General features: G+C 35.0%; 1 protein-coding gene across 6 annotated transcripts in view; it reads left to right on the top strand.

The window, feature by feature from the left end:
- Positions 1-19,749, top strand: part of LOC149539855 (uncharacterized) — a 79,220-nt gene that overhangs the window by 10,885 nt on the left and 48,586 nt on the right. For 2 of the 6 annotated variants that reach the window (XM_089801051.1, XM_089801050.1), the window contains exon 2: positions 11,615-11,745. The exons of 2 other annotated variants lie outside the window; for them this stretch is intronic. The gene's annotated coding sequence lies outside the window, so the exon portion shown is untranslated. The remainder of the gene's footprint in view (positions 1-11,614; positions 11,746-19,749) is intronic. 2 more of the 6 variants (XM_089801052.1, XM_089801055.1) reach the window with 1 other exon arrangement.

Raw genomic sequence — 19,749 nt, 5'->3', positions numbered from 1 at the left:
TGCTGTTGCTGGACCTCTGTTAACCTTCTGATGCTTGATATATATTATGCTCGACACTTGCATACTTGGAATTCACTCGGTCGCTGAATGAGCTCGGTACATATATAAAATTACTCTGTGACCATACACTGGGCTCCTATAGAGCTGCTTGGTACATACTAACTTATGTACATGACTCGGCCTCTATAGAGTAGCTTGGTTGCAGTGATGACCGTGTGACTCTACCTTGTAAATGACTAAGTGGTTTGACACTAATAGGCAACAGTGGTTAGAGATACCAACAATCTCATGATGTAGTGAAGCTTGACATGTAGGTTGACTTCTTTGATGTATTTGATCATGTTGTCATTGTCATGTGATGATATCCTGTGTTCGATAGTTTGGGTCAACACTTGGGTTATTGAATTTATTATTCTACATTCCTTTATTTGATGTGTAGGTTGAATTAATGCATGTTTTTATTAATTATGGAATGGATCATTGTTGGCTAGATTGTGTTGTATTGACTTTGACATTAACATTTGACTTTTCGTAATTTATGTGTTTTGCTTGTGTGGCATGCTTGAGCAAATGGGGGTCATTACAATTTGACATCTTGGAACAAAAGGCCAAAAAGGTTTTGGAGGACACAGCAAAGGATAAGTGGGTCTACAAAACTTTGAAGTTATAGAGACAATTTTTATATCTCAAATTAACGACAAGAAATATATCTAATGCAATAACTCACGTGTGCTGATTCTTTTCACACACTATAAAGATATTTCATATTGTAAAGACATTTTATATGACTTCACATCACAAAAATATAATTTTTTTGTATGACTTGTTAAAATTAATTGATATTAATTTTGGTGTTTCCTTTTTAAAACAACTCACTTAAATTGTAAGACATAAATCTTATTTACACTGGTTTTCAATTTTCCTTTGTATCAATTCTTCATCCCTCCAATATATTATACAAGATACTCTTTGAATCCAAGTAAACATCCCTTCAGGGAAAACTGAACTATAGTTCATTTTGAGAACCACTAGCAACAACGCTAGCAACATCTAAGTTAGTTCAAGCAGTACGAGTTGAAGAACTCGTGAATATGCTTGTCCCAAAAGGTATAACTTACTACATATTAGAATATTATAACGTTTCTTTAATGGTCATCTTAGTTATTCTTTAGTTCATTAGGTAGTTTCTATTTTCGTCTTTAGTTCATGATTGTTTTTTTCAGAAACATCGACTTTGTAAATCTATATATGGAACTATCATCTCCTTTGTTTAATACAATTACAACAACATGGATTTGCCATAACATGGTACCAAAGTAGGTTGATGTGATTTCATAAAATTTGGTGAATTTAAAAAAACAATTCGAACCTCCTTTGATTTGGAATTTTTTAATTTTCTTTTTGATTTTTAGAAATAAAAATCGCTGGAGGTATTTTATGAAACTTGGTAGTTTGCCTTTGAGGATTTTGGCTGAAAATCATGAGCCTGGTCAAAGGTTTTGATTGCACGATTTCTTGGTTTGGGCAAAAGTCTCTAATTTTTGAAGGTTGCACATATTTGCTTGTGAGTTGTGTGTTGCTTGCATGTGCTGTTTTACCATGCAAAGTCTCATGTTTTGCCGCATGAAGGTTTCTTTGATGGGTTATTATAATATTTTCCCTTCAAAAATTTCTAATGGGTTTTCATAATTTTGTTCCTTAAAAATTTTTGATGGGTTCTCATAAATTTTTCCCTTCAATTTTTTTTCTGATGGGTTCTCATAATTTTTTTCCTTGAAAAATTTCTGATTCTGTAATTGGCGAAGTAGTGTGGGATTCCTTTGTGGGCTTATAATATTTCCTCAAAAATTATCCGTTGGGTTTTACATTTTTTCCTAAAAACAAAGCTTTGTATTCTCTTATCCATGTCTTAGATTCTATTGTTTGGTTTTGATCGATTTTTCATTAACAAATCGTGTTTGATTTTCCAAATTTTCTCCTTAAAAAATCATAGCTTTTTGCAGTTTGTTTTGGGGCATCATGCTCATCTGCAAAGTTTGGAGGGTTTATCGATTTTTCCTCAAAATCGTAGTAGATGTTCTCAATGTTTGTCTTTGTCTCCTGGGTAGAGCAGCTTCATTATCCAACATTAGGTTGGATATTTTGTGATGATTTCTCGTCAGATGTTTTGCTAATTCTGGGAGGGTTAGTGGCAAACTTCTTAGTGGTAGGGTCAATGGTAGCTCTTGTCTCTTGTTGCAAAGCATTATGAAGAAGGGGACCCCCCTTTGTTCTTTTATGGAGGAATTTTGGCTTCTTGGTCATTAACATTTTGCAGAGCCAAGGAAGGTCTCAACAACAACAAAATGTTTTGAAGAATTTGTGACCAAATGACAATAGTTAGACAATGATCATTAAGGGAGGGTATTAGAATATTATAATGTTTCTTTAATGGTCATCTTAGTTTTTAGTTCATTAGGTCATTTCTTTTTTCATCTTTACTTCATGATTGTTTCTTTTAAATATATCGTCTTTGTAAATCTATATAAGGAGCTTTCATCTCCTTTGTTTAATACAACTACAACAACATCGATTTATCATAACACTACCAACATAACCATTGCGCCTCATTTTGATGCAAGTGCTAGTATATATTTGTATATTAATATATTGAATATCTTTTAATTTGCACAACTACTAACATATATAGATAATATTCTTTTACATATATCTACTTTAAAAAAAAAGGATTAATTGGGTAGAATATCTCATAGCATATATAATATATATTTAGTAATATTAAATATTTATATTCATTTTATTGAATTTTAAATGAATGGGAAATCTATTAACGAAAGCCTTCTATTACATTTTTTGCAGGGAAAAATTTACATATTAAGATCAATATTAGATAATTATTTAAGGACACTAGTCGCATGAATAAAAAAATTACTGTTCTGCTTCCTTACTCAAGATCACAGTGGCAGCTTGAGAAGTGTCCAGGTTGGGACGGTTTCTTTATCCTTTTCATAACCAGGAAGCTCATCCTGGCAAGCATCGTCCTTCTTCCTATCTATCATCTTGAATGCTGCAGAGAATTAAGCTCTTGCATTGAAAAGCTTAGGCCTTACTTGATGAAATGTAGAACCCAGCTAAAAATTCTCCATCTCAAATCATTCAGAGAAAATAAAACTGCAAGAAACCAATCCTAAAAAATATCTCGAAAAATCTTAGCCAACGGGAAAATGGGCTCTGTTGCAGATTAATAGATGAAAATAATTGGATGAAAAATGCAGTGCAGCGTGATTTGATTTTTATTACTGTCTGAAGGAATTGGATGGCAGAGTTGTGAATGCAGAGAACAAAAGTAAAAGAATGTGAGGTGATGGTGTGGATTTGGGGGTTTAATGCCTTCTGCCATGCATTTTCAATTGCTTTTCCCACTAAACCTTTGTCTTTATTGCCAAGAAGAAAATGATGATGGCATGGAGTGAGGTAAAGTCAATTTTAAGCACAGGAGAAGTGATGAGGTGTGAGGCGCTGTTGATCATCAGTGCAGTGGCAACTAAAACACCTTGCGAAATTTCTCTTACCTCAATGTTGTGATGAATGTCCATATCCTGTTCCAGTGCTTTCATTTGCAACAGTTTTTGGTGTAAATGTGAATTCATTGCTGTAATTGTTAAAGCCAGACAATTATTGGGGCCTCAATTTGAAGCTTGACTGTGCATGTCAAGAAAAATTTTGTATGACTGATATCTGTTTGAAAATGCCTTAAAAATACTGAGACCCACCTTAAAATAAACAACTTTATATATAAACTAAATATTTATATCAATATGATCTTATATGTAAATTTTGAGTGTCTCTAAAAGCTCTCCTTTCCTGCATTTTAATTTCTTAAAAAATTTGATTGTATTTTACAGCATAAATACCTAATATGGTCTAAGGCTATCAAGTTTAGATTTTTGTTTCAATGAACTTCTGTTTCCTTTATTTTTGTGAATGGAAAATTATAAATCTACCCACCAAACTTCTAACAGGCTTGCAGGCTTGTGAAAAACTAGAATTTAATTATTTTTGGAAACGGTGAAAAACCTAAGTTGCGGATTCTGGGTCAGAGAATTGGTTCGCCAGTACAGCAAAATTTTGAAATGGAGTTCGGGTTTATTGGTACAAAACATGCATACACATATATATGCAGCCTAGAAGCATTAATTAAGATTAGAATGCTACATAGTATCATAAAAACAACAAAAACACTAAAAGCTTGTAATCATAGCATCATGTCAACATCAAAATATTAAATTAATAATGTTGAGTTCAAGTATCATTATTTTGACCTTCAGCGATTGAAATTTATACGATTATCTAAATCTGCATCTTCTTCTTTTTCTTCTTTATCAGAGGCATTAGTTGATTTACAAACAGTGTCAATGCCAATGGTATCAGCTTCACCAATAACATTCTTGCTTTCCAACTCCTCAAATGCTTCTTACTGTTTCACTGTGCAAAGAGCTTGTTTGTTTGTAATTAATATCATACTTGAAAAATGTTCTTAAAGTAGCTTGCAACTCCTTTCACCTATTAAAAATGCTTTTCAATGTTTAAAATGTGATTTATTACTATAGAGAGCTTCCAATTAATCCGACAGGGGTTATTATCAGCAATTGGATATAAAAAATTCACTGGAACAAAATAATTTGATGTAATAAATATCTGAACTTCAGCAAACTTTGTTTTGTAATGTTAAAGATCTTATACAAATTCTGTAATAGTTGTTTTCTGCACTAAATTATAGAATGTTTCACAGTGGAACTGTAACTGGTTCGCATTTGGTCTGCCTGGGTCTGCCCTTGTTTGACCTAGATTTGGTCTGGACAACTAGCTTGCCTGAGTTTGAACCTTGGTCAAACCAATAGGTGAATTAGGACCATGACCCCAGACTGGTTTGAAATTCACTTGGTCCGAACGGCCAGGGGGTGAACCAGGTAACTTAGGGGAAAAAAACAATATTAAAATAACATTACGAAAATGCATTAATTTTCCTTAAGCAAATGTGAATAGAGGTTAAGAATTTAGTACCCCTGCCTGTGGTAACATAGTTGGCAAAATTGCAGAGTAATAAAAATTGCCGAGTATTGTAACTGGGCGAGTTTTTCCGCCAAAAAATTGTAGATTCAAAAACTCGACAATCTGCAAAAAATTGCCGATTAGTTGCAGAGTTTTTGGCGAGTTTTTGTTTTTAACAAAAAACTCGCAAGTTTTAACCAGTGACTCGCCTACGCACACACCCCAAGTATATAGGCCAAAAAGTTACATTTTTTCTTCACCAGTTTTCATTTGTATGGACGACATTGAGGATGACTACGATGAGGATTCCGACTCAAAGGAGGCATTACCAATGCCGCATATAGGAGGAGATACATCCAGGTCTAGTACACAGAGCTAGCTAGTAGGGATGCCGAGCAAGGAGGCACAGCCATGTTCACTCCTAGTGAGGGACATCTCTTTGAGGCCTAGATACCCTCTATTTTCTGCTAGTTGAGTTGGGAAGAGGAAGATATGATTGTATTGATGTATTCATATTTACTTCTACTTTGACAGAAACTATTTACTATTTTGTTTCCCACCATCAGCATTCCACATGAGAATGCGGTTTTGTACCCACTATGCATTTATATATATCTAAACTTTGCTTGTTTCTTTTGTGTTGTCTTTAATTAACTCATTACATGCACCTTCTCATTGAATTTTGCAAAAAATAATTAAATTTAAGTGGCTTTTTAGGTTCCCGAGTTTTTTTAGAGTTTTTTTAAAGAACTGGCCAATTTTTTCCCGAATAAACTTTTTGGGGCTTGACGAGTTGTTGCCAAGTGAGAGATTTCCAACTATGTGCGGCAGGGACTAACAAGAAAAAATAAATGTACAATTTAATTGTATATAACATTTAACTATTGTAAATGAACTAAACATAAAATAAGAAAAACAAGTTTCGCATATTATTTTCCTCTACAGGTTCAAGGTCAAATTTGAACACTGCAGATGCTAACGGACGTGGCCTTTTCGTTGCTTATTATTTCAAGATCTGCTTACCCCTCTAGACATTGGGTCTTCTCAAACCTTTTTCAATCTCAAGAGGTGAGCTTTAGTGGATGTTGTATCTCATCATTTTATTAATTGGGTAGCACATTTTCGTGCTGGTTTAAGATTGCATATGGCTTAGGAATTTTTTAAGCTTTTTGTTGGGCAACTCTTGTTTTACCAATCTGGGTATTCGAGGTTCAGGATTTAGTGAAGTTTGTGTGGCCTAGTTAATCCTGGGGGATCCAGGATCTGCCACACTCCATCTGGTTTGCATATCTCAGTGCTTTATTTTATTTTCATTTTGGGGGTGTTTGTCCTTTCAAGAAAACATTTAAAGTTTGACTGGCATTTTGAACCCAGTGCTTAACATAATGAGCATGTTTCATTCTTAGGTTGATAGTACCATGCGATTGAGCTCAAAGTCTCATAGATTTTCAGGTTTGTGTAATTGGGGAAATACAGGCGACGGTTGCCCAGTGGAGCAGGAAATAAACAATGTTTGTTCAATCAAAATAAACAGTGAAATCAAATAAGGCTCACCTAGATTTGACAAGCAGCTTGGCAAGTCATTTATGGTGGCTCAATGTTACATTTAGTCAATCCATCTTTTATGAAAGGCTTGGCTTTAAGTACGCATTTATCCAGTTGTGTGCATAGATTTATACATTGCCTGCTTCAGTTCTCTGCACTACTTTTATTTTTTCCTTCTGTCTTTTGGACTCTCAAAATCAATAGGCCTTGCTGCTTTTTATCATAAGCTTTATTTCCAATAATTTATAATAAAGGCCTTGACTGGGTGCAGACATCTTATAGAAGAAGAGGAGCTGTTATAGCCACTGCAATTTTTTTAGTTTTGGATGGATTTTTGTAGCACAGAACAGTATAATGTAGAATTTGCTTTGGCTTAATGATTCCGATCCGGCTTGTATGATAAATGGGTTTATCTGCATTTTTGAATTCGATAAGTGGGTTCACCCAATTTCAACACATCTTAAACTTTGAATTTAACAAGTGGGTGTGGGTGAGCCTTTGAATTCTGTAAGTGGGTGTGAATGAGCTATCAAGTTCTATCACGTGTCTGTCCCTTCTGTCCGCGCACATTAAAATCTTGTAAGTAGGTGAGCCTAAACTGTTGATTTGTATTAGTGGGCATGTTTAGTTCTGTAAATTTGAGGAGGTAGTGTGTTTGAAGTTTAACCTTAGAATTCCACAAGTGGTTTTGCAATTGCATTTCTACAAGAAGGTTTTCTTGAGAGATTGATTTCTATAAATGGGTGTACCTCAACCTTTGAAAGTTCAATTGGGGCTGCTTGAGCCATTGATTTCTATAGGTGGGTGTTCTTCAGCTTTTGATTTTTGAAAGTGGGTTATACCGAACTATTCAATTTTATTACCTTTATAATTGATAATGTGGTCTCATTGCCTTGAAGTATAGTTGGTTTCCCTAATGAACTGATCTACAGGGACAAAAAGTGGTTTCCTATCTGGTCTGACCGGTAGCAGCCTATTCTGTTGTTCTGTACTGCCTTCTACTTATAGAATATTCAAATCTCAAATTCTTCTTGGCTAACAATGTCTATATTTTTTTCAGCTTAGTTGCAGATTGCACTTTTGCTTTATCATCTGTTTCACTCATTTGGATTGAAGCTTTGGACAAAGCTGTAAATTTTGTGCTAGAAATAATACAGTGTTGAGTTTGACCAGATGCAAAAAAATTGTCGTATTTCAATTTCCATCAGATAAACTTCATGACAGACCCATAATTATAGCGAGCAAAGAATTTATGTCAACTTTATTTTTATTATACTCTTGAGGGCTTGGTCCTCACAGTCTGTAATAAAGAGTCCCTTGACTTTCAACTTGACTCAGTGTTGGGACTCTTTATGATCTTTCTCCCTTAGATTATATATTGAAAAATTTATAATTTGAGTCCGCCATAGATTTGTTTAGCCATCCATAGCAGCAAATGAATAGTTTGAAAAATACAGATATTTTAAGCACAAATAGCTTCTGGTCAAATAGTTTCTGCACCCATTAGATTATCAGGAAATGTCTATTTTTATGTGTGTTCAAAATTTGGTAAACTTTAGATTATGTAGAAAAAGGGGACTCTATAGGGAATGGTTTATAAGACAGAACACTTGCTGAAAGTTTTGCAAAATGTGGTAGTAAACTAAGTGGGCTTAACCTTGGCGAAACTCCATGGTTAAACATGCTTGAGTTAGAGTAGTACTGTAATGGGTAACCTCCCAAGGATGCCCAATGCTTCACCCTTGTGAGCATCACCTAGATGGAAGGAGTGCTGAGTGAACCATTCATTCTCATGAGAGCTGGGTTCTTGTGAACCATTGGTGATGAAATATAGGTCAACAAGTTTGACTAAAAAACTACACAGTTGAACCCTGATAGCAATTTCATATTTTGACTTGCTGTGGAAAATATCTCCTACTTATCAATTGATTAGTTCAAGGTGCTTTATAACGAACGCTTCATAAGGCACAACACTTGTTGAAGGTTTTGCAAATGGGTAGCAAGCTAAGTAGGCTTAACCTTAGGAGAAACTCCATGGTCAAGCGTGGTTGAGCTGAACTAGTATTGAACTGTGCAACTTCCCAAGAATGCCTAATGCTTCACCTATGTGGGGATCACCTAGATGAAATGAGGGCTAAGTGTGCCATTCATCCTCACAAGAGATGGGTTCTTGTGAACTACTAGTCACAAAACATAGGTCAATGAGTTTGACTCAAAATAGACAGTTGAATCCCCATAGCAAATCATAATGTAAAAAAAGGTTTAGATTTGACATTTCTTCTTCCATACCACTTTATGTTTTAGGTGACTACTTATTCTTTGGCCTGGTTTGCATGTGCTATATTCGTTGAAGAGTGCCGCGAACTTTTACATCTTGCATAAACTGACATCAACTTTCCACAGAAACCCCTGTTGTTCCTACGTCTTTTCAACACTTGGTGCATCCTGCACAATGCCACATTTACATCTATGTTATGAAGTGCATTACCCAAAACTTCATCTGGACTATATTCATTCTAAGTCAGGTGGGCATGGATTCACTTAGCTCATGCCAAATCTCTTTATTTTGAACACAGCCCTTCAGTAGACAGGCATCTGTAGATGAATTTTGGGCATGTGCTTCATGTGTAGGACCTTTGATGTTTCATCCTAACAGCAGTGGTAAGGGCAGAGAATGGATTCATTGATTGCAAGAGCTGATAGAGTTAAATCTTTTGAAATTTTTTGGGTTCATTTGGTCTGGATAACAATTTGTTACAATTTTAGTTTTAATGTTTATGGATTCATTTGTTATTGAAATGGTGAAATTCATAACCATGCCATTTCCTGCTAGTTTTGCACCACGCCTTGATAACAAATGGACAAGTGGCATACTTGTATTAAGCTTGGCTCATGACCTGATTCCGAATCACATCAATTTCACCTTTATTTGCATCATTTTCCATACATATGCCAAGCATCATTATCACATTCTCTTCACACATTCTCCTATATTTAAATTCTCTGCATCAAAATTATCATTTCCTCTTAGAGTTCATTTCTGAGTGAAAAAAACTGTTGAATATTACATTACCATCTGCATGATGTGACTAAGTCAATAATACCTTTATTCCTAGTGGTGCAACCATTACACCTTCTAATGGTGCAAGTGCTAGTTATACATGAGCTGTCTACATGATCATCTGCTTCATCTGTATCTCCTGTCAATGTGATACTATGACACTGGATCCAGCACAGAGAGTGAGTGCACATATTTGAGAATGGGACTGTCATTTAAAAAGTTTTTTTTCTTCCCTCTTTTCTTTTGACTTTTCAGGAAATCGTAATGTAATGTCTCTGACTAGGACTATGGAATGTGCCTCTCAGATTTGTAATGTTCTGATGTTACTTATAATATCTGTGTCCCAATGTTACTTATAATAACCTCCAAGTTTATCCTAAAGCCTTAGACAATCCTCTGTAATTCTGGAAACCCTCTTTACATAACATCTAAAGTCACACCATTCCTTTTCTTGTACAAATTTATTAAGTGTTTCGGGAAATATGGATATTGCCTGGTTTGATTGCTTCGATATTCAAGCTGTAGAACTGTACATATGATATTGATCCATCCAAAGGTATTATAAAATGATAATCAGCAAATAGCAAGCTTCGTTGTTCTTCCAGACATGAACATAATTCAACATTAAATATAAACTAGCAGTTGCACCAAAAAGAGGTGCAATGTTTTAGCCTTTTGCAAAAGTATATTTAGTATTATATTATTGTAGCAAAAAAAGTAGATAACAAATAGGAATGTGCATTCCTCTCTTTTTCTTCCCTTTGTTTAAATGAAGGATTATGTTGATAGCAAGCTATACTGCATTCTTTGAAAAAGGTGGACTAAATGTTTCAATGTTCAGAAATTTTTCGTTCTCTAATCCTCATTATATTTTAACTCACATAGTAAATAGCAAGTAATTTTACCCAACTTCTACTATTTCAATTTCACAAATTTTCACATGTTGATTATAGTGGTTTGTTTAGTTTACACGCTCTGTGATCTCTTATTTGTTTGTGGCGATGTTGTTGGAGATGCTTCCAAGTTTGTTTTGATATGATCTCAGCTCATTCACTTAAGTAGAATCAACTGTCAATACTACTTTTTCTTCATCTTCTCTGACTTTGTCTTCTTTGCCTTCTTCTTTTTCTCTTACCCTTCCTCTCTTCCTCTTTCTCTTCCTTGTATTCTCCTCCTCCTCCTCCTCCTCTCCTCCTCCTACTTCCCCTCCTTCTCCTTCTCCTCGTTCTTCTTCTCTTCTTTCTCCATCTCCTACTCCCCCTCCTCCTCCTCCTCCTCCTCCTCTTCATCTTCTTACTCATCTTCCTCATCTACCTCTTATTCCTCTTCCTCACCCTTGCCTTTCCCCCTCCTCTTCTTTGTCCTCTCCATCTTCTCCTCTTCCTAATATAAAAAATTAAACATATCTTGTAACTAAAAAAATTATGAAATTATTAGATATTTTTTTACAGATTTTATTATTTCAAATATTGAAGTTATAGAAAAAGATATATGCATATTTTGGTAGGGTTTTTCGGAAATAGAATTTTTTGAAGAAAAGTTATCTTTTTTGCATAATTTACAAGATTAATAATTTATTTAAATATCTTTTTTTGAAGTATTATTGTAATATATTTAAAGCTAGAAAGATAATATATGTTACATCCCTATTTTTGTCTCAATTTGAAAATGTTCATATAGCCGTTGCGGTTTCATGTGAAGTCAGTTGACAAGTAAAGTTAGTTACGATCATGTGAAATGGTAGGATGGTTAATCATTATAATTTCAAAGCTGGCATGCTAGTTAACCGTTATGATGATATTTTAATGTTATCTTGGAAAGTTGGTTTTTCATTGTGAATTCATGGAAAGTGAAATGGTGTTTAGCTGTTATGATTTTTTATGAATAATAACTGTTATGGTAATTATGATTATATTGAGGAAATTGATATTATTATGGAGAATTTCTTCCTTGTAGGAGCACGTTGAGGCATTGTTAGGAGTTGGCATGGGGGGGCACCACCTACCATTGAGCAAATAGGTGGGATTTTGAAACCACCACGACCAAGGATGAAATGGCTAGACAAGCAAGAAGAACAAAGGATGACCGTAAGCTATCTAGTTATTCTTAAAACACTTCAAAAAAAACTTAATAAGATAACCTTCATTGTGTATTGATCTCTGTGCACCTTGACAATGCTTCTCTCCACCAAATGCCAAGACATGCACAACTCTGGGATAATATATGCATTCAAAAATCTGCTAAGTAACATGTATTTTATTTTCTTAAACTTGAAATTACAAGTTGACTATATGTTAAACTGATTAGTATCATTTAATTAGATATTCTCTTCAATGCTTACAAATCAGTTCCTCTTTAATATATTCAAAAAGCAGTTAAATCAGTTGATTTTCCAATTGAACATGAAATGTATCTAAATGCAAGAGATAGGCTTACTTGATGGTTGTTATAATTGTCCTTCATTTATGTGAATAATGAATATGAACATATCTTTTAACTATATACGTTAAACTGATTAGTATCATTTAATTAGATATTCTCTTCAACACTTAGAAATCAATTCCTCTAAAATATATTCAAAAAATAGTTAAATTAGCTGATTTTCCAATTGAACATGAAATGTATTTGAATGCAAGAGATAGGATTACTTGATAGTTGTTATAGCAATCCTTCATTTATGTGAATAATGAATATGAACATATCTTTTAACCATATATCAGTGCCATAGTTAGAGATAGGAAAGAAAAGGGATGATACAATGGTATTTGATGCGTTAAATGGTATTGGTCATAATGGTACAATGGTATAACTATTTGTGCCCTAAGTGGTATATGTGGACTAACTTGGTTTTTGTAGATGTTGCCCTATGCAGAATTCCGCTTTCGGAATTTAGGGTATGGAAAACTTAAATCCTCTATTTAAATTTATTGATGATACTTTCATTTGTTAATTATGATATTTCAGTTAAACTGATTGTAATCATTAATCTCTTTCACATGAACATAACTGTTATAACTGCCTTCTCATGAATGTAAAGTAGTATTTGTATTTCGATGTTATGCTAGCTATTAACTAAGACCTGGAATAAGGGGATGTTACATATGGTATCAGAGCTTTGAGTTCAACACTGAACCTTGGGCCAACACTATTTTAGAGAAGCTGAAAATGTGATGCTGATTGAGACAGGATGATTATTTATTTTGCATAATTGAATATTTTACAATGCAAGCTAGAAAATCACACCAGAGATCATCCAAAATAGCTAGGAAGGGCTGGGATGATGGTGTGGTCTATATGATTAGACCGATGGATAAAATTGCAAAATCATAAAGATGAATCAGAATTATGAAAATTAACATAATTTGCATGCCGGGAGGTGGGTGATCGGGCACACACTGTCCACTTGAAATCCCTGGCTAGGGTAGGATTAGTGGCAAGATTGATGTTGTGATCACTAGAGGTCAGAGTGCTAGGAGTTGTAAGATAGGTTGATTGGAAAGTGTCCACAACCTCGGCAATTGACTAGTTGACACTCTAACACTAGGATGCTCAAATGGCAGGACTAGAATGGTGTGCACATGCCTTATCCAAGGTAGGGGGGGCAGTGAGACTTACACTAGGTCAAGATGCCTAGACTTGCACAGTGCATACCAATTTCCACTTCTTTTGATGGGATGTGATTGAAATCTTGATCGTAACTAGTTATTTCTTTCCTTTACATGTTTTCAGCATTATGCTTTATGCAATTACATTCTTGTTCATATGAAATGGTAGTTAATGTTTTTTTATCCATTTCGGGACTTGGACTGAAAAGAAATGTGAACCGTGATTTTGAGAATTCTTTAATCTTAAAGTAATGATCTTTTTTTTAATGATGATTAAATGATAGGATGGCTATACATTACATATTGTGCTCCAATATGGAGCAAACACACTTGCATAATTGAAACTATCAATGCTTATTTATAGATGTCACATTTTGTTTGACTTGAGAGTTTTTCCTTGAAACACTATGGTGACAAGATGGGCATGAGAGCTTAGGTCACATGAATGAGAAAAGTGAATTTCCAAATCTTTATAGGTGATTGGCAAGCGAGCCCAGATGATCTACTTAGTTGACAAGAATCCTATGTAAATTTGTTCCAAATACTTATGATCAATTTAGGACCCAAGGGTGGGTTGAGCTAAGAAGTTTTAGCATAAAAGGTAATGATTTTCAGCATGTAATATGATTGAATAGATTATGAAGAACTTATAATATTTCACTTGCATCTAAATATTTGAACTATGTGTCAATCAAAATTAGTGTGCACATAGATGCATAGATTTGAAATATTCTATACTGAGGAAAACTAATGATGTAAGTTAATGCTGTGAGAAGCATATCATTATGAACTTGATTATGGACAAGGGGACTTCTGTAGGTAGTCCCATAAAATGTAAAAGTTTATGGTATGATGAAGATAGTGTGGTACCAAGTTAAACATAACCTCTATGATCTCATTTGGATGTATGCTGATCTTTCATTTTACCTATGAAATATTGTTATACATGTATAATTCACTTGCATAATTGATTTTATATGATTATGAAATATCAAAACCTAGTGAGTTGTTTAATCACTTGTAAGGCTAATATTGTTAGAGTAAAAGGTTAATTTGATTTAATTTATTAAATTACATTTACTCCCTTCTTAAGATTTCCCTTTATGCACCTTGCATTTCCATTTAATATTTAATTAGTAATTTTTAAGTGTCATTTACCTCTCAGGGTTTCCCTTTTATGTTTTTCAATGTCCTATAAAAATTGATCTTTTGTAAATATCTTTCATCTTTTTAGTCTGATAATATAATTTTTCATATTTTTAGAGCAAAACCCTTGCCTCTTCTTTGTCTTTTCTTTAGGTTTTGTGGATTTGCATTGCTCCTTCATGATTCAAAGACAAAGATGATGATGAAGGTATTTTTTGGAATTTTTTCTAGTTTAGTGCTTGTTTTTTCGCTCAAAGTTAGATGATGTCTTCTATCTTCTGGGGGGCGTAACTTACTCGTTATAGCTCTATTTTTTGATCCGAAAGAAGTGTCGGAAAGCTCCTCGAGCACTTTCCAGATTTTCTGTCATTTCACTAGTATTTTATACCAGGTATTTGTGATACTCAACTGAAGTCTTTTTGTTCTATTCTAGTATATGCATGTCTACTGCCATCTGGGGTTCGATTTTTTGCATTATGGGGGGAGTTTTTTCATTATTTTATGTTACAAATTACAGTATTAGTATATCTGAAAACTTCAAAACATTTTCTTAAAGCAATGGTTGAGACATCTTCTTGTCTAGTACTTCTAAACTCACACAACTGTCACACATGGAAATCTCATATGCAACGACTTCTCTGTTCAAAGGGTTTGTGGTCTTGTTTAGATACAATACAGCCAGTATTTCAGAGTTAATATTAGACTTTGCAGCATAGGAATAAGATGGATGAAGCCATGGGTCTCATTTCTTTGAGTGTTTTAGAAAGCTTACAGTTTCATCTTGATGATGCCCCAAGACTTGTTTGGTACCATCAACGAGTTCAAAACACTTCATATTGAGGCAGAGCTTACTTCTCTTATACCAGATACTTTTCCCTCTATTGAGGACTTCTTGATGAAGTTCAAACAACAGAGATCTTTATTGTAGGGTTGTCAAGAGTGAATGAGTGCATTTACTTGTTTCTTTCTAAGCTTCTTGGAAACTTTCAGATTTTTGCTTCTACCTTCTATTCCACCAAAGATGCTTTGGGCAATAGATTTACCATGCCATCCTTTGAGGTTTTTTGTGATCGTTTGACCGAGAGCAAGCTAAGCTCTCTCAGTTGGATTCTCTCACAGGCTCACAAACTTATGTATTGGTAGGTCGGCCATCTTCTGGGACGAAGGAGAAGAAACAAAAGTCACATCCTACAGAGTCTTAGATTGATTCATGCCCTCATATTTCATCAGGGCCACCTCCTCCTAGTGGGGATAACCAAAGTAGAAAGACCGAAGTGTGCTTATTGCAATAAGCCCAATCATGATGAGTCACGTTGGTATGAGAAGAAGTTAGATGGCTATACCAAACAGGTTTTAGATTTGATAGCTCTCGTTCAGAAGAGCAACATTGATATTCCTTCTACTTCTCATAGATCTTCTTTATCACCATCATTTCAATTAGATGGTAAAGATATAGGAAAGGGTCATGCACTATGTGCAACTACTACTTCACATTCTTCCAGATGGTTACTGGATTCAGGTGCTTCACACCATATGACATCTTCTTAGGATTTTTGCTCTTTCTTTGAGGCTTCTACTCCACACATTTTGATGGGGAACAACACTGTTATGACTGTATGTGGGAAAGGTTCTATTGGCCTTGATGATGGTACATTTTATGATGTACTCTGTGTTCCATCTTTGTCCTCTAACCTTCTCTCTATCTATCAGATTACACATAGTGGGGCAAGGAAGACAGTTGAGTTTGCACAAGATTTCGTGCACACCAGAGATAGTGAGACAGGCAATATTGTTTCTATAGGGATTGTTGCTCATTCTTCCTGTTTATACTCTTTCTCTCATTTTGGTCCACTATCTCCTCTATCGGAGTCTCACTCTCCTTTACGAGAGACTACTAAGGTGAAGTCAGGTCACTTGAACTTTTGTGTTTTTCCTGAGACCAATTTTGTGACTTATACAACTCAACCTCCTGTTCAGATTCCATCTATTGCACAGGATTACTCTTCAACATTGCCTATCATTGTAGCTTTAGTCATCAAGCCACCTACTGCAGTTGTTGAGATTATATTAGAGGACACACATCTCCTCTTAGATGACAGATTCAACACACCTGTTACCCCACCTCCATTGGAGATTCCATTTGAAGATTCTCATGCATTCTCCTTCGAGCATCAACTAGGACTTCCAGCTTCACCTTACATTCAGGGGTTTCACCCTCCTTGTCTACTGCCTTTGTTTCTTTTAGATTGGAGCCATATTAATATGTTCATGGACATAGGAGTTCTGCCATTCTGGGGGGGCTATGGAGTCTCAAGCCTCTATCATGGGGGGTTTTATGGTCTTGAGAGAGACTCTTGAGACTTATCATTTGTACTTTTTTCTTTGCTATCTCTTTTTGGAGTGTGGTTTTCCCTATTTCTCCGTTTCATAGAGATTTGGTTCTGATTGGGTGCCTCATCAAGCCTTGTTGCCGGGACACAAGTTTGCTTTTAGCATTGTAGTTTCCTTGTTTTTTCATGCATTGTTCGTAGCTGCATTATTGCTCATCTTAAGGTGGGGTGTTAGAGTAAAAGGTTAATTTCATTTCATTTATTAAATTACCTTTACTCTCTTCTTAAGATTTCCCTTTATGCATCTGACATGTCCATTTAATAATTAATTAGTAATTATTAAATGTCATTTACCTCTTGGGGTTTGCCTTTTACGTTTTTCGATCTCCTTCTATAAAGATTGATCTTTTGTTAATATCTTTCAACTTTTCAGTCTGATAATATAATTTTTCATATTTTCAGAGCAAAACCCTTGCCTCTTCGTTGTCTTTTCTTCTTTGTGACAAGTTCTTGCATGCAGGTGTTCTTCGGGTGTTGTGGATTTGTATTGCTCAAATCCTTTATATATTGTATTGGTAATGAAATATCAAGGCATACCGGAATTGTTTTATATTGTCTTAGAGATGAAATATATGCCTATCATGAAATGTTATTGTGATAAGATGGGCATGACCTAGGTTACATACATGGAAACATGGATAAACAAAACATTTCAGGTGATCTATGAGCCTACAAGGATGATCTACTTATTTAATAGGTACCATATACCGGATGACATGTAAGAGTGATTTAATTCTAGTGATCGAGTTATGATCTAGAGCATATGATAGTCAAGGAATTTAATGATTAACTTATTCTTGAATGTTGAACATTGAAAATTTCTCGTACACAAGCTATTGTTATGAGAAAATGACTAAAAAAAACATCATAAGTGTCTACATGAGTATGACAGGATTATGGAATAGAATATCCTAACAACATGATCAAATCCAAGTGAGGCCAACTCAAACAAGCTTTTTTTGTCTCTTCAATCCTCAAATTAAATTTTGCCAAAACTACTCCAACTTAGCCATTAGGTTCCTCTCAAAGTGCAACTGTCTCGAATCCGTGATTTGATTGCAAGAGTCTAGTTGCCTCCCACTTGGCAATATGTTTTTCATTTTTTTAACTTGCCTCAATTCAGCTATATGGCTCACTTAGGGAAATCTCCTTCATCTCATCACATCAAGGTTTCACAACCAAAAGATCGATCTGCAAGTCCTCTACAATTGCAAGTTAGAACTGTAGTCTGCCACCTCACAACAAACAAATCTAGGGCTCCGCAAACAATCAATCCACCATACAACTAGCACAAAATCGAATTCTGCTCTGATACCACTTGATGTAGTGCAAGGCAGGTGTATCCCCAAAGGAGATGACCTAGCCCCCAACAAATAACCACACAACAGAAGAATAACAATAACTTGGGGATTCAGATCAATTGCAACATATTCTCATAATAGAATCATAAGATTTATATCCGACATGCCTGACTGGAAGGCCTTTCGGGTTATTGCCAAATACATCAACAATTAATATGACAGTTCTGTAAGACCTCGCAAGATCGAAACCCTAGCTAGCCTAAATCCACAATTTGGTAGAAACCACAAGAAGACTAAACTTGTGCTTGCAAGTTACCAAGCAACCTTCTTGTTTCCCAAGCCCACAGTTAGCTACTAGCTTTGAACTTCGCTCCTAGCTAGTCCATCTTCTCCATGATCTCATGAATGACTCTAGACATCACAAGACCCTTTACTTATGTTAAACCAAGCCACAAGTTGGCCTAGCAAGTTACATTAAATAAACACTCACATCAAATGCACACTCAAGCCATAACTCGGCCTGATAGACTAGATTTAAATACATACTTAGGACAAGCCCCAAGTTTACAAAGCATAACTAATAAGACCAAATACGAGTACGCGCCCTTAGACATAAGTCCACTTGCCATCCAACAATCCAAATCCAAGGGCACACAAGATAACTCGCACAAATCGAAGCTTGCGAAAAGAATCTCCAAAGCCTGTCCAGGAACATGTTACCAACAACCACCAAAAGACTCTAACTCCAACACAATCACTCCAATCATTATGCACACATAGGACAAGGTCCACCAATATGCCTTGAACACATCCCCAATTGCACGGACCATAAGGTCCTCAAAATCCAAGCTCGATGCTCCTACATCAAACTCCAACAGAGATTCATAGTACAAAGAAATAGTCCAAATCGCATTCTACAACCACCTACAAATTGGCTTATAAAGGGCTTTCGGGAAGCTTTCCAAAGGATTACAAAAGCGTCGACAATCTATACAAAAATAAAATAAAGAGTGGGCTTGAGAGATAAATACATTTGTAGTTGGCCATATAACAAAAATTATTATTTAATAATATTGGGGACATCACATATGTTAAGTTGCTCAAGCTGAAGATCTCGGTGGTTGTCATACTCAAAACCTAAGTTACCAAATTCTCTCTAGTAACCCTCAAAGTCTAGTTCAATTCTGTACAAAGTCTTGTCCTTGTCAAATTCTCCCCAAATTTGCCTAGAAAACCACATATTCACTGCAAATTTTGTTAGAGGAACCCGGGCAGAATTTGGAGCAAATTTTGGAAAATTTGTCTTCTAGTTGCTGAATCGGACCGAATTTGGTTTCAAAACAATTTCTTATGATTTTTTTAAAGTGTTTTTTTTGCCTAATTTGATTTATTTGATCCTCCTAACCTTGAAAGTGACCACTAAAAAGGCCAAAAAGTATGGGTTATATGTCATTTATGCATTTGTGAATAAAAATTAAAACTTGCTTATAGAGGAGACCCAAATTGACAATAGGTGAAATCCAAATTCGTGATTAAAGAGGAATTTCTTTAAAAAACAATGATATCTTTGAATCCAAGGCTTAAAAGTTGAATCTCAACTTTTGATCTAGCCTAGTTAGAAATCCTCTAACCAATGCAAAATGAAAATT

The sequence above is a fragment of the Cupressus sempervirens genome, chromosome 9, assembly GCF_028749045.1.
Source record: "Cupressus sempervirens isolate cs-2001-9-10 chromosome 9, ASM2874904v1, whole genome shotgun sequence".
NCBI lineage: Eukaryota > Viridiplantae > Streptophyta > Pinopsida > Cupressales > Cupressaceae > Cupressus > Cupressus sempervirens.
Note: the sequence above shows the minus strand (reverse complement) of the source record. Positions and strands in the feature narration are given on the sequence as shown.